The 16,071-nt window shown below is 36.1% G+C and overlaps 1 pseudogene; it reads right to left on the bottom strand.

Moving 5' to 3' along the window:
• Positions 1–1,266: 1,266 nt before the first annotated feature.
• Positions 1,267–16,071, bottom strand: part of LOC112748509 (uroporphyrinogen decarboxylase 1, chloroplastic-like) — a 34,477-nt pseudogene continuing 19,672 nt past the window's right edge.

Here is a 16,071-nt window from a genome sequence, read left to right as displayed (position 1 = left end):
GTGACGCGTACGCGTTGATGATGCGTACGCGTGAATGGGCATTTTGGCCTTGCATGCGAACGCTTGAGTGACGCATACACACAAAAACCTGTTTGATGCGTACGCGTGGGCGACATGCACGCGTGGAATGGCAAATTTGACCATCGACGCGTACGCGTAGACCACACGGTGAGTCAAACGTTGCTGGCAACACCCAGACTTCATTTTTCTCAAGTAACGTTTAACCCAACGTTTTTATACAAACGTAGACACCAACGTTAAGGCTAATTCCATTCCAATTTGCACCTATGCAGACTATGCGACACTAAAACAAATAAGGGTTTTCGCAACGGTAAAAAACCGTTGTCGTAGATCGAAAAACCGTTCCCAAAACTTTAGGCAATGCTTTGGCAATGGTTTTTGACCTGTGGTATATGCGGCCATTGCCAATGCTCAAAGGCAACGGCAACCGAAAAACCGTTGCCATAGTTACTGGTATAGAGAATAGTTTTGACAACAATTTTTAAAGAACGGTATAGAACCGTTGCCAGATAGGCAACGGTTTAAAACCGTTCTCTTTCATAACGTAACGGTTTAAAACCATAACAGGATAGGCAACGGTTTTAAACTGTTGTAGTTTTATTATTCACTAAGCCAACGGTTTTAAAGCATTGCCACTAGTGTCATTTTTTGGCAACGGTTTTAATACCATTGCCATTTTATAGTTATCTTTGACAACAGTTTTAACACTATTGCCTTTTGTGACTTTTAACAATGGTTTTTTGTAATATAATTCTTTATTTACAAGAGTTTTCTCATGAATGAAACTAGTTCCAACATTTTTTTTATTTTATTGTCAATAAATAACCTAAATTATTTGAATCAAATTACTAAAAAAACTAATTGAACATTTACTATCAAATTTGACTTACGAAAATTGTTGTAAGATCCACAATCACATTATATCATCATTGCAAAATAACATAATACTAATCTAGGCCATAACCACTTTTACTTATATCAGCATTATTTTTCAAAATACTATAGTACTATAGCCTAAGGGTGGCAATTTCTTCATTTTTCTTCAATAAAGTTGGTGTGGTAACTCAGCTTGAGTGGACTCTCTTGGCTTCAATGGGAACTGCTCCACATAAAGAACTAGAAAGTATCTTAAATCTGATCTTTATCTGTATAAACATTTTTGGCAGATTAGAAAACCTGGATACTAAGCATTAAAAAGACAAACACAAAGGAAGGATATGACTATCGAGAATAAAGAATGTCAAATTAAATCGCCAACCTCTGAATTTCTTCAGTGAGGGTAGGAAGTGGGGAGAATAAGTAGGCAGGGTCCACATTTCCCTGCACACCTATTCCACTACCCAATCTTCTTCTTCCATCTCCCATATCCACAGTCCAGTCCAGCCCAATAACATCAACTCCAGTATCTTTGATATGCTTAAGGAGGCTACCATTTCCATTTATATAAAGAACAATCAGTGTCTCAGGCTTCAGGACATCTTTTCTTGACCAAATCTACAATCTGGATGTTTAGAAATCAGTACATGGCAAAAGAGGAAAAATATGGAACAATAGCATCTTGTGCCCAACGTTCAATTTGCAAATATTTTATGTTTTACAAATTATGATGATGCACTAACAGCAACATAGTTTCAATTAAATAAAAAAGTTTGAAGGTGTAGCCTCTGATTTGGACTTTCTCTCCGAAATTCAGAAGACCAAGATCAAGCAAGCTTATTTACCACTTGATGCTTACAAATTACAAGCTCTTAGCTCATCTTATTATTTACCACCCAAATGACAATCATGAGAGCTTGGAACAAAACAATAATTTACATAAAAAAAAACCTGTAATCATTGCAAACCTTTGAAAGCAACACATGGTTTGTCTAGTTCAAAGATTCAACTAAACAAATAAGCAAAAGTTGAAATAGATACACTTAGGCTTTCTATGACATGGATCCCAAATAGAACAGTTTAAAAAATTAGAACACAATTTCAATAAGATGAAAATAAATGGGAACTTTTCTACATTACCTCTTTGATATAAGGCTTTGACCAGCGTTTCCACATATCAGGTGGTAGTTCTCCACCCCATGAATCAAATATTTGTATGTAGTGAGCCCCAGACTCCACTTGGAAAACAACATAATCTGCTATTGCTTGCGCTAAATGAGAGAGCAGAGTCCGCAATAAATGTGGTGCTGTATGGCACATACTCTTAATGGTTGTATAGGTGCGTGTTGTACCCCCTTCCACTATATATATTGCTATTGTCCAAGGTGCTCCCATGAAACCTAAAATGGCAGCATCAACACCAACCTAAGTAAAAAGCAATAAGTAAGGAAAACGGCTCCTTTGAAGGATAGCCATGATATATAGAAGCGGTAATGCAACTAGGTTTACCTCCTTGCGTAATATCTTGAGTGAATCTCCAACAAAACTGAGCTTTTCCAGGTCAATTGGATGTAGAGCCTTTAGTCCCTCCTTGGTGCGTATTGGGGACTGAATAACAGGACCCCTTACGTCTTCTACGTCGAATTCGACCCTAAATGCAAGAAGAGGCATAAGGATGTCAGAGAAAATGTTCACTCCATCAGGCCTAAAGGCATTCCAAGGATGCAAAGAAATTTCTACAATGAGATCAGTTGTCTCCGACCTCTCTCGAAAGGATGGATATTTCTCCTCTGGCAGCCTTTCACCAGCAGAGGATCTAAAGAAAAAATCATGAATTTCTCTTGCTTAAATGAGTATAATCAAGAAAATAAAAGAGTAATCAAGAGAAATAAATGCTTATAACAGTCTCCCAAATTTGAACAATATTACTCATTTCTGTAAAATATACAAGTGAATGTTAATTGTTAACAGAACTTTTTCCTCTCTTTCTCCATGCCTTCAATGAATCAACTTCAACAATCTCAATTAATTGATTCATCTCAAAGACTCAAAAATACCTGAATTACCCTCTCCTATAACAATTTGCACCACTATCTAAAGCAACAAATTTGTTAAAACTGAATGCTATTAGGAACTAGCAACGTCGCCTTTGTTATCACACTAGTAGCTACACTACCACTTCAAAAAATAAATGAACTGAAAGAAATATAAAAAAGAAAAAGAAGCTAAATTGGACAAAATGAAGAGCATAATGAGAAGAAGAAGAAACTGTGGTACCGGAAGAAGAGGCAGAGCAAGTGACAGAGAAGTGTGGTTTTAGGTTGAAAGAGAGTGAAAGTATAGCTTTTAAGGCATTAGAATGTGGAAACAAAGTAAAAGAAAAGAACAAATTGAGGTTGCAACTTGTACCTGAAAGGAGCTTTTGAAGAGTAGCACAAGCTTCCTTCCACGCTGGCCTTTCAAGAATACAAACTTATTTAAATTAGGCTGTTTCAATTACAAACACCACATGGAAACCAATTATTTTCCTATGCAAGAATTTAGCCATATACTCGCCCATTAAAAAAATTCTCATCATCAGATTGCACAAGCAGCAGTAGATTCAAAGGAAAAAAAATGCACAAATTATTGTCCTATGCAATGAATATAAAAGTAAAAGAACTAAACCACAATGTCAAGCTACTAATATAATGAATCACCGACCTTTGCCAATGATCAGACCAAGCTGCTTCAAGGTAAATGTATGTCCAATTTGGTGAAATTGAGTATGACGGTGATGAACAAACTTTTGTATGGTCTAGAATTCCACTAATGAATTCACGTTGTAAAGTATAGTTTCTAAACCAAACAATAGTCCTTTCATAAAAAAATTTAGTTGTCACATGTACAAACCCCAAATAAGAATTAACCAGAGTATTTAGACTCCGGGTCGTCTCACGAGGAATTGCAATGATGTGTATGATTATTGGCTATGAGGGGACAAGGGGGTTTTGATTTATAATTTTTGCAAGAAAATGAATGGCAAGAAAAGTAAATGAACAATTAACTAATAAAATAAAGGAAAACAACTCTTGGCAAGACATAGGTAATTGAGATCACCATCCTTGTCAACAAACCATATATTGATAATTATGAGAGGCCAACCTATTAAGTCTACTTCCAAAGCCTTAAGTACATAATATCTACTCCTAGGCTTGAAGTACGTCAAATAGGTTTGATCACATCAACCCATAAGTCCCAACCTACCTACTAATTAGATTAGTAGTGGGTTGGCGTCAATGAGTATCAAATTGATCACCAAGGGTTATCAAATCTCCAATTCAATGAGACCCAATGACTCAAGGTCACTCAATTTCCTTAGCCTAGGCCAAGAGTCAAGAGAACTACCCAAAAACTAGAGGAAACATTTTATCAAATACCTAGAATGCAAGAAAAGTAAACATAACAAAATGCAAGAATTAAAGGAAACCCTTAACTATCAATAGCAAGAAATCAACAATAGTAAGCAAGATCAACATAAAAGAACATGGAAACATAAAATTGCATTAAAGAAAATTAAGATCCAACAATTGTTCATAAACATAAAAATGGCAAAATAAAGAAAATGACAAGTAAAACTAGAAGAATAAAGATGTAATAACAAGAAATTAAAAGGAAGAACTAAATCAAAACAAGAATTATAACTTGGATCCAAGAAGAATTAACTAAAACTACCCTAAAATCTAGAGAGAGGAGAGAGCCTCTCTCTCTAAAATTCTATCCTAAAACATGATGGAAACTAAACTATGACTATTTGGTTCATTCCCCCTCAATTCTTCGGTTCAATAGCATCAGAAATGAGTTGGATTGGGCCCAAAATGAGCTAGAAATCGCTGGCCATGATTTCTCTTTAGTGGACCCACGTGCTCCATCGGCGCGTGCGTACATGGTGCGTGCGTGCCCCTATGCGTCATACAACATATGGCAAATTTTATATCATTTCGAAGCCCCGGATGTTAGATTTCCAACGCAACTAGAACCGTCTCATTTGGACCTCTGTAGCTCAAGTTATGGTCGATTGAGTGCGAAGAGGTCAGGCTTGATAGCTTTACGATTGCTTCATTTCTTCATGAGTTCTCCCACATTTAAGCAAAAATCAAGGGAGAATTGCAAAACCATGCTATTTCATTGAATAAATGTGAGAAAAGTTGATAAAATCACCTAAATTAAGCACAAGATAAACCACAAAATCGGGGTTTATCAAATCTCCCCACACTTAAACCAAGCATGTCCTCATGCTATGAATAAAGAGGGACAAGAAAAGGGTATGAACATTTATTCAATGCAAATAAACTATATGCACCTATCTATATGAATGCAACTAAATGCAAGATGATTCTACCTACTTGATTAAAAGTAAATCAATCCCCAAGAACACATGTATGAATAAGTAGGGCTAAGATCATATGATGATTCATGAATCCTACCAATTCAAATATCAAAATGAAGTATAAATGGACTTGCACGAAGAACGCTCATGAAAGCCGAGAACAAGGAATTGAGCATCGAACCCTCACCGGAGGTGTATCCGCTCTAGTCGCTCTAGTGTATAGGGTCGATCACTTAATTCTCCTCTAATAATGCTTTTCAAGATTTGGTTTTCATCTAACAATCAACAATTATTCAATGCATGCATACACTCATCATGAGGTCTTGTTCATAGGTTGTAATTGGGCTAGGGTAAAGGTAGGGATGTATATGGTCAAGTGAGCTTGAAATTTGCATCTTTGATTAACCTAAGCTCTCACCAAACACATATAACAACCTATACAACTCTAATACACAACCTAGCTACCCATGATTCCCACTTTTTCACATACTCATGCATTCTTTTTAATTAACATTCCACATGCATTGATTTTTATTGAACTTTACTTTCGGGCATTTTTGTCCCCTTTTTATTGCTTTTCTTTTTCTATATATTTTTCTTTTTCTTTTTCTATATATATTTTTTCTTCATTTTTTTCTAAAGTATATACAATTGTATCAATGCATATGGTTTTACATATAGTGCATGAATATGTACCCAATTCCCAATATTTTCAACAAAAATACAAATTACACTTTTATCTCAACCAATGTCCCAAGTTTTCCATACCCAAATGATACACACCCTCACTAGCCTAAGCTAATCAAAGATCCAAATTAAGGACATTTATTGTTTTTTTCGCTTATGGGTAGTGATGTGCTATAATTAAGAATAAAAGGGATTAAATAGGCTCAAAGTTGGCTAACAATGGTTGATGAAAGGTAGGCTATTTGGGTAAGTGAGCTAAATGAAATAATGGCCTCAATCATATAAATGCATATATACATGGAACAATGGACATATAGAATCAAACAAATCAAAGATTACAATCATAGAAAGAGAACAATGCACACAAGAATGAAAATAAGTGGTTATATGATGTAACCACACAATTTGGCTCAAAACTCACATGCTTGTTATTTATAAAAAAATATATAATATTTATTATAAATGTATTTTAATTTTATTTTTTCTAAAAATAATATGTGTTATATATTTATAAGAATAGTTTTTGAGTATTTTATAAATTTAGTATTTATAGAAAAAATTGTTTTAATTTGTATGATTATTTATAATTATTTTTATATGTATCTTTTAATTTGTATAATTATTTACATAATATTAGAAAATTGTTATTTGATAAACAATTGTTGTAATGGTTATAAAACCGTTCTTTAAAATAGTCAAAGAGAACGGTTTTATTTTGTTCCTATAATGTAATGAAAAATTGAACTTCATCAGCAATACTGTAAAAATCATTGTCTAAAACCATCTAATAGGACGGTTTTAAAGTGTAGCATTTTGGCAATGGTTTTTATGCGTTTCTTTTGTACAATTATTTAAACAACAATAAAAAACCGTTGCTTAAAAACAAATCATAGTAACGGTTATAAAACCGTTCTTTAAAATAGTCAAAGAGAACGATTTTAATTTGTTGCTATAAAATAATGAAAAATTGAATTCAATAGTAACACTACAAAAAACCATTGTCTAAAATTATCTAAGAGAACGGTTTTAAGGCGTTGCAAAATTTGGCGTTGCTAAAGCCCGTATTTGTTGTAGTATGCAGTTAGTTGCCAAACGTCCATTATCAAATATCATTAAGAATCACTCCTAACTGCTTCAGCCAAGGCCCACATCCAAGTACTTGATTCAATTGAAGATGAGAAGAAGAGTATAAATAGAAGGGTTGTTGAAGATAGAATGAGCTCTCTAGGGGCCCTGAAGGGGCTCTGGGAGTTCAGAACTCTGTTTATTCTCTCTGCACTTTTCTTTTTCTTTTATGTATTTCCATTTTCTTTTCCTTTAGGGGTTGGACAGATTGGATCTGTGATCTAGAATTGGAACTTTCTGCATAATTCACTTTCTCTGCAAATTTTAGTTTACTTCTGCAATCTTATTTTTTTTAATTTCAATTTCCATTTCCAGAGCTATGAACAACTAAATCCCTCTTCATTGGATTAGGGAGCTCTGTTGTAATTCAATGGATCAATAACAGTTTTCATTCTTCTTCTTCTGTCTTTTCTCTTGATTTTGCTAGAAAGCTTTCGATCTTAGTTTAATTGAATAGTTGTCTTGACAGAAAAGCTATTCGTAATTTGATTTCCTCTGATCCTCGAGAGAGGGAGGAGGGGATCATGCTAGAAATGCTTTTTCACATTGGATTAGATTGGGGGTTGGATGGATATCGTGACATGTAATCCTACCAATACTTTGATCTATGAATTTGATCCGGAGAATGCAATATCTCCTAAGCCCAATGACTCCCCCATTTCTGATCTTACCCATTCTTTCAATTCTGCTGTTACATTTATGCTTAACAATCCCCATTCCTTTTTAATTTCTTGCAATTTAAGCTTCTGCACTTTAATTTCCTGCAATTTCCCTTCTGTAGTTTAATTTCTATTATTTACATTCAGTAATTTATATTTCTTGCTCTCTAAGTTTCCCGCCAATTTAAATTCTGCAACCTCAATTCAATTCTGATTCAGTTTAACTAGAACACTTCTCCAATTAACGTTGATCAACCAACCAATCTCTGTGGGATTCGATCTCACTCTATAGTGAGTTTTTACTTGACAATAATCCGGTGCACTTGCCGGTGGAAATTTGTTGAGAGACAAGTTTCGTGTATCAGGTTTATGGCACTGTTGCCGAAGATTGGTTTTGTATTGACAATTACTAAATTGGAGGATAACTAGATTGAACACTTTTCTTTTCTTTTGTAATTAGTTTCTGTTTCAGTTTGTTAGTATATTCTCTGCACTTTAAGCCATTTTTCTTTGTTTATTTACTTGTTAGCACAATAATCACTAGCTGTTTGTGGTATTGCCTCACTAAGAATTCCTTATTTATGACAATGGAGATTCTAATTTCTTTTGGTGATTATTGTTTGAGACAGAACATTTTGCAAGAAAGAAAGGAGTATTCATCATATTTTGGTCAATCAAATTTCGTAGGAAACTTTCCACCACCACAGAATGACTCACGTTATTATGCTAATGGTGGGTGGGAGTATCAAGAACATGAAATGGGGTACTTCCCAGAGCCACAAAATAGTCCATATTTTGGTGAAATTGATCACCACTTAAGTTGTGGCTGGGAAGATCAAAATCAAAGAGATTTCACTCATTCATACCCCATTCATCAAGAGCCATCACCTCTTAGTTATCCAACCTCACCTCCTAGTTTTACATGTGTAAATTCTTCATCACTTGAGTATGCCTCAGCACAAAATTCCGTCCCAAATCCATACAATTCATTTCACCATCCACAAAACTCATTCCATTACCCACAAGAGTCATACCACTTTCAGAACACACAACTACAAAACAACCAATTCCATTCATAAGCCAACCACAACCAACCATCACAACCTACGCAACCTTGATGAAGGGAAAATTGGTTGGTATAGAATTTCACAATTGAAATGTCGTTGCAAGTATAGTTTCTAAACCAACAAATAATCCTCTCATGAAAAAATTTGGTTGTCACAAGTAGCAAATCCCAATAAAAATAACCGAAGTATTCAAACCTCGGGCCGTCTCTCAAAGGAATTGCAGGAAAGTGTTATTGTTATTGGTTATGAGATGCATATTTTGGGGTTTTGGAATAAGAAATAAGAAAAGTAAATTGCAAGAAAGTAAAAGGAATTAAAATGTAAAAAGGTCTTGGCAAGGAATGATGGTCAAGGATCTTTATCCTTGTGACTAACCATAACATGATAATTGCAAGGATTAATCCCATTAAGTCATCCTCTAACGAGTGGAGGAAAGTCAAATGAGCTACACCAATCCTAATCCATAAGTCCTAACCATCTCACTAATTACTTTAGGGAAGGCTAGAGTCAATGGACACCAACTATCAACACTTGGACATTAGCAACTCAAGTTCACCTAAGTTACCATCCCAAGCCAAGAACATAAAAATCTACTCTAACATCCTTCCAAGCATTTAATCAAACACTAGGAAGGTATAAAAGGAAACAAAATAGGATTGCAAGAAAAGTAAATCTACAACTATCAATTGCAAGGAAATTAACAACAACAACTCAAATCAACAATAAAGGAACATAAAACATAAATTGCATTAAAAGGAAAATGGAAGAAATAAGAGTGCATCAACAACAAAGTAAAGAATTACAAAAAGTAAAATACTAATCTAAGAGAGCAAAGGTAGAGGAACATGAAATTGAAAAGGAAAAGTAAATCAAAGCATGAATTAAACCTAGATCTAAGAATTCCTAAGCTACATCTAACCTAATTCAGAGATTCTTCTCTCTAGAACTAACTAAAGCATGATGAAAACTAAACTCTGTGATTCCCCCGTGACTCCTCTCATTTCTGCATGTGATAGGCTTAGAAAATGAGTTGGATCTGGGCCTGGGAAGCTCAGAAATCGCCCCCAGCGTTTTCACTTTAATGAGGTCACGTGCGAGCAGCGACGCGTATGCGTGGGTCACGCGTATGCGTCGTTTGGCATTTTTGCTATCCACGCATACACGTCATGTATGCGTACGCGTCGCCATGCAACTTCAAATTCACGCGTGCGCGTCGATGAATGCATCCCAAATCCTTGATTTTCCATGATTTCTCCACTTTGCATGCTTTTCTCTTCATTCCTTTGATCCATTCCTAGCCTTTTCAACCTGAATTCACTAACAAACACATTAAGGCATCTAGTGGAATCAAAGGTAAATCAAAATTAGTGAATTTAAGGCCTAAAAAGCATGTTTTCACACTTAAGCACAAATTAGGGGAAAATTATGAAACCATGCTATTTCATCGAATAAATATGGGAAAAGTTGATAAAATCTACTCAATTAAGCATAAAATATCATGAGGACTTATCCATAGGTTGTAATGGGGTTAGGGTCAAGGTAGGATGCATATGGTCAAGTGGACTAGAGATTTGAATCTTTGATTAACTTAAACTTCCCACCTAACCTATGACAGCCTATACAATTTCAAAGCTAACCTAACTACCCATTCTTCACTTATTCACACACTCGTGCATTCTCTTTTTTATCACAACCCATATGCATTGATTATTATTGGACTTCACTTTGGGGCATTTTGTCCCCTTTTTATTGCTTTTCTTTTTTCTTTCCTTTTCTACATTTTTCCTTTTCATATATATATTTTTTCTTTTTATTTTCTCATTTTTTTTTGCAATAAAGGATATACAAAAGTATCAATGCATATGGTTTTACATTTAATTAACACATGAGTATGTACCCAATTCCCATGATTTTCAATAAAGATACAAAACACACCTTTTCCTAACCAATGTCCCAAGTTTCCCCACACTTGGATGATATATACACTCACTAGCCTAAGCTAATCAAAGATCTAAATTAAGGACATTTATTGTTTTTCGCTTAAAGGCTTGTAATGTGCTATATTAAGAACAAAGTGGGTTAATCATAGGCTCAAAATTGACTAACAATGGAAGATAAACGGTAAGGCTATTTGGGTAAGTGAGCTAATTGAAACAATGGCCTCAATCATATAAAAGCATGTATACAAGGAATAATGGACATAAAGACTCAAACAAATCAAAGATTACAATCATAGAAAGAGAATAATACACACAAGAAGAAAAATAAGTGGTTATAAGATGTAACCACACACTTAGGCTCAAAACTCGCAAGCTTGTGTTCTTAGCTCAAAAACATGCTCACAATATGTGTTTAATTCAAGCAAGTTCAGTGAAAAATTTTTACTCAAATCAATTGATGTGCCCTACAGATAAATTCCTTGGAAAAATTTTATTATTTTGACCAAGCTTATTATGTATATATATGCAAAATAAGAAAATACAACAAAAATTGTAAAAGACCTAAAAAATGAAGTGCAAAAGTGTTGGGATTAGAAATTTGTCACCCAAAAATGCCGATTGGTCGGACGACCTCCCACACTTAAAAGTTTGCACCGTCCTCGGTGCATCCACAGATGAGCAAAGGGGTACGACGACAGTACGGGTTGCCACCTTTAGCTAGCGGATCAACCCGCTGCTGCGTGTTCTTTCTCCCACTTCCATTTTTGCTTATAATGCTTCATCCTAAAATTAGCAGACATGATAGTAAAAGAAGTAAATGCGAAAGCAAGGAAGCATATATTGTTGGGATGAGGTAAAAACCACTAGAATTGAGTGAGTGAATTAGTGTGACGTTAAGGAAATAGGTGTGTGAGTCCTAAGTTGTGCGCAATTTTAGAACATACACTAGCATAAAAAGCTATGTCACAAGAGAAGCATGCTCTTCACTCATTCTAGTGTGCTTGAGATGCTTCGAAAGAAACTTGTGAGTTAAGACAAGCAATAAAGAAACATAAAAGCATTCAAGCCAAAAAACATATGGATGCATGTGATTAAGAAACACAATGCTTTGAGATAAATGCACAACATCCATCAAGAAATCACCTAATCAAAGGAAAGGATTCAAATCACATGGTGGCCAAATCATGCAATTCAAAAAGATTTAACATTCATTGAAGGCAATTCTCATGTACTTGGTATCCATAGAAGTTAAGCATGAAAGATTCAAAACCAAGTAGTAAATTATGATCTCAACAAAGAATCCAACAATGACAAGTAACAAAAATGATGTTACACTAACATCCTATCAGTGATCAGTAGCAATAAACAGTAAACAAGATTAATAATCCAACACTTAGTATGAAAGATAGAAAATTAAACAAAATTTAAACTAAACAAACAACTAACTAACTAAAAGAAATGGTTATAGAGGGTGTTTGGTAGTGTTGGATGATAGGTGATGAGTGGAAAGAAAAGAGAAGAAGAAAGAAGAAGGAAAGAAATGGAAAGGAGAGAAGAAAAGAGGAGTGTTGAAACAAGGTGACCCACGTGTACGCGTGGAGTGACACGTGCGCGTGGGGTGGTGAAATGGAAGCGACGCGTACGCGTGTGTCACGTGTACGTGTGGTGGGTTATTCAGCGCGTCGACGCGTACGCATGGGGTGACGCGTGCGCGTCGACAGAGTTGTGCCTCGGGCATAAACTTGGCATGAAGTAGGAACAACTCTTTGGTTTTTGGCTGGGAGGTGAAAATTTAGAATCTACGCGTACGCGTGAGTGACGCATGTGCGTGGATGATCGAAAAGCTTGAGTTCATGCGTACGCATGGTGCACACGTACGCGTGGGTTGGTGCTCTATTTTTCAAAATTTATCCAAGTTCTTGCACCAAACCATGCATTCCAAACCTCCAAACAGCTACCAAAACACTCTTAAACCTTATTTAACATACCAAACTACCAAATAAACTCAACAAACCAATTAAAACATGAAATTAACTAATTACCAATATGTACAAAAGAGAAAATGAAAAGATTTTACCATGGTGGGGTGTCTCCCACCTAGCACTTTTATTTATTGTCCTTAAGTTGGAATTATGGGGAGCTCCTCATCAAGATGGCTTGTGCTTGATTCAATGCTTCAACATCCACCAATGCTTGGACTTCCAATAAGCTCCATTGTTCAAAAGTAATAGCCCCAAGCTTTGATGGAGTTCTTCACAAGCTATGAGCTCCCAAATTTGATTCTCCTTGTGCGATCCGGGATCCCACACTTTTTTTGACACCCATCTTCAAGTTGATCATCATTATTCCATCCGGGTGGTAAGTAAGATGAATTCTCAATGAAGTGCCTAACTCTCCTTCTAAACCCATCTAATTGAGCACTAGCCAAACTTTTGTACCTCATCTTTGAAGTATCAACCATAAGGAGCCTTGATTTGCAACGCCAACCACGAAACATCCTTCTCTTACGCTTCATCCCACAAAGTTCTCTAAGTTGACCATCCGTTTCAAGCAAACCATACTCAAGTGGGACAATAAAGCTAATAGAAATGACTTTCACCCACTCAAGTGTAGGAGAATTTGACAACCTAGGTAAAGAAGCTTCCAAGGATCTTGACAAACTGCATTCAACTCCCGTCCTTCTTTTTCTAAGGACCTCCACCTCCTCACAAGATTTTTCACTTTCAATCCTTTTCTCATTAGCTTTATCTAACTCTTTTCCCTTACTCAAACCATGATTGGGAGGATGAGAAAAATCTACCTCCACAACACTCTCAAGTTCACTGGGAGAAGGTTCTTCAAGTTTAAAGGATTCTTCGCCACTAGGATTTGAGGCTTGATCTTCATCGCCATGGGAACTCAATTCTTGCTCTATCCCATCCAATTTTTCATATGGAATATGCTTTGGAGGATGTGCACTTTCCTCCTCAACATCAACTTCAATCTTGTTGGAGGGGTTTCCCTCAACTCTAGGTTCCCACCGGAGTTTCCAATCTCTCCTTCATGCTATGCTCTTCATTTGATTCCCCACATGTGGCCAAGGAAGTGCTTCGAGTGTTCAAGCATTGGGAGGCTAATCGATGCACTACCTCTTCCAAGGTGGCCGTGAATCCTAGTACCTTTGCATCTCTTCTTGCCCTTGACGGAGAAGACTAAGGGTTTCATCTATTGGAGATTGGGGTGGGTAAGAAGGTTCATTATTTTGGAGGAAGGGTTCATAATAGGATGGTGGTTCTTCTTGGTAGGGGTGTGGCGGTTCAACACTCTCCAGTTTTTCCACTTGTTGTATAACACACTCCACGGTTGCTCCTCCAAAATCATCCTTGAACACGTTTTGCTTATGGCATGAATCCTATGAGTCTATCTTTTGACAGATGGTTGCTTGAAGCCGGTCTATTGATTCCTTGAGGCGATCTCTTGATTCTTGTTCCAAATTGCTAACATAAGTAAGATCATGTTACTCTTGGATCGATGGATATGAATATTCTTCCATGGAGGGTTGTGGTGGAAAGTAGAATTCATCTTGTGGGTGAAAATTTGCATATATTGGAGGTGGTTCATCTTGATAATAATATAGAGGGGGTGGTTCTTGAAGATGTTGATGTTGGAATGGTGGTGGTTCTATATGTGGTTCATATGGCTCGTATGGTTGTTGGTGTGGTGGGTAAGGATTAGGGTCATATGAAGGTGGTTGGTAAAAAGGGCTTGTGACTATAGTTGAGGGTTATGTTGAGGATGAGGTTCATAAGCATATGGTGGTGCTTGTTGGTAACTACAAGGGGGTCCACCATAGCTATTGGATTGATATGCATTAGGGATTGGATTATACCTATGAGAAACCAGAGGAGGTTGTTGCCATCAAGATTGTCCATAGGCTGGAGGCTCCTCCCAACCTTGATTGTTCCATCATTGATGCATATCCTCATTGAAGCTTTCATTTCCTACAACATAATTGTAACCACACTCATAGCCAAAATTATGAGAATTCATAGTAGATAAGCAAAAACAAAAAGCACAAAAATAAGGAGATAAAATCTAACTACTAAATCAAACAAGCAAACCAACAAAAGAGCAAACTATTCACAATACTAACATATGTACAATAACCAATAACAAGGCACACACTTGCAATTCCCCGGCAACGGCACCATTTTGATGAAGGGAAGATTGGTTGGTATAGAATTTCACAATTGAAATCTCGTTGCAAGAATAGTTTCTAAACCAACAAATAATCCTCTCATGCAAAAAATTTGATTGTCACAAGTAGCAAACCCCAATAAAAATAACCGAAGTATTCAAACCTCGGGCCATCTCTCAAAGGAATTGCAGGAAAGTGTTCTTGTTATTGGTTATGAGATGCATATTTTGGGGTTTTGGAATAAGAAACAAGAAAAGTAAATTGCAAGAAAGTAAAAGGAACTCAAATGTAAAAAGGTCTTGGGAAGGAATGATGGTCAAGGATCTTTATCCTTGTCACTAACCCCAACATGATAATTGCAAGGATTAATCCCATTAAGTCATCCTCTAACGAGTGGAGGAAAGTCAAATGAGCTACACCAATCCTAATCCATAAGTCCTAACCATCTCACTAATTACTTAAGGAAAGGCTAGAGTCAAAGGACACCAACTATCAACACTTGGACATTAGCAACTCAAGTTTACCTAAGTTACCATCCCAAGCCAAGAACACAAAAATCTACTCTAACATCCTTCCAAGCATTTAATCAAACACTTGGAAGGCATAAAAGGAAAGCAAAATAGGATTGTAAGAAAAGTAAATCTATAACTATCAATTGCAAGGAAATTAACAACAACAACTCAAATCAACAATAAAGGAACACAAAACATAAATTGCATTAAAAGGAAAATGGAAGAAATAAGAGTGCATCAACAACAAAGTAAATAATTACAAAAAGAAAAATACTAAACTAAGAGAGCAATGGTAGAGGAACAAGAAATTGAAAAGGAAAAGTAAATTAAAGCATGAATTAAACGTAGATTTAAGAATTCCTAAGCAACATCTAACCTAATTCTAGAGAGAAGAGAGAGCTTCTCTCTCTAGAAACTAACTAAAGCATGATGAAAACTAAACTCTGTGATCCCTCCCTTGATTCCTCTCATTTCTACTTGTAATAGGCTCAGAAAATGAGTTGGATCTGGGCGTGGGAAGCTCAGAAATCGCCCCTAGCATTTTCACTTTAATGAGGTCACGTGCGAGCAGTGATGCGTATGCGTCGTTTAGCGTTTTTGCTATCCACGCGTACATGATGTACGCGTACGCGTCGCCA

Source organism: Arachis hypogaea, chromosome 15 (genome assembly GCF_003086295.3).
Source record: "Arachis hypogaea cultivar Tifrunner chromosome 15, arahy.Tifrunner.gnm2.J5K5, whole genome shotgun sequence".
Classification (NCBI taxonomy): domain Eukaryota; kingdom Viridiplantae; phylum Streptophyta; class Magnoliopsida; order Fabales; family Fabaceae; genus Arachis; species Arachis hypogaea.
The sequence above is the reverse complement of the archived record's forward strand: the minus strand, read 5'-3'. Positions and strand labels throughout refer to the sequence as shown.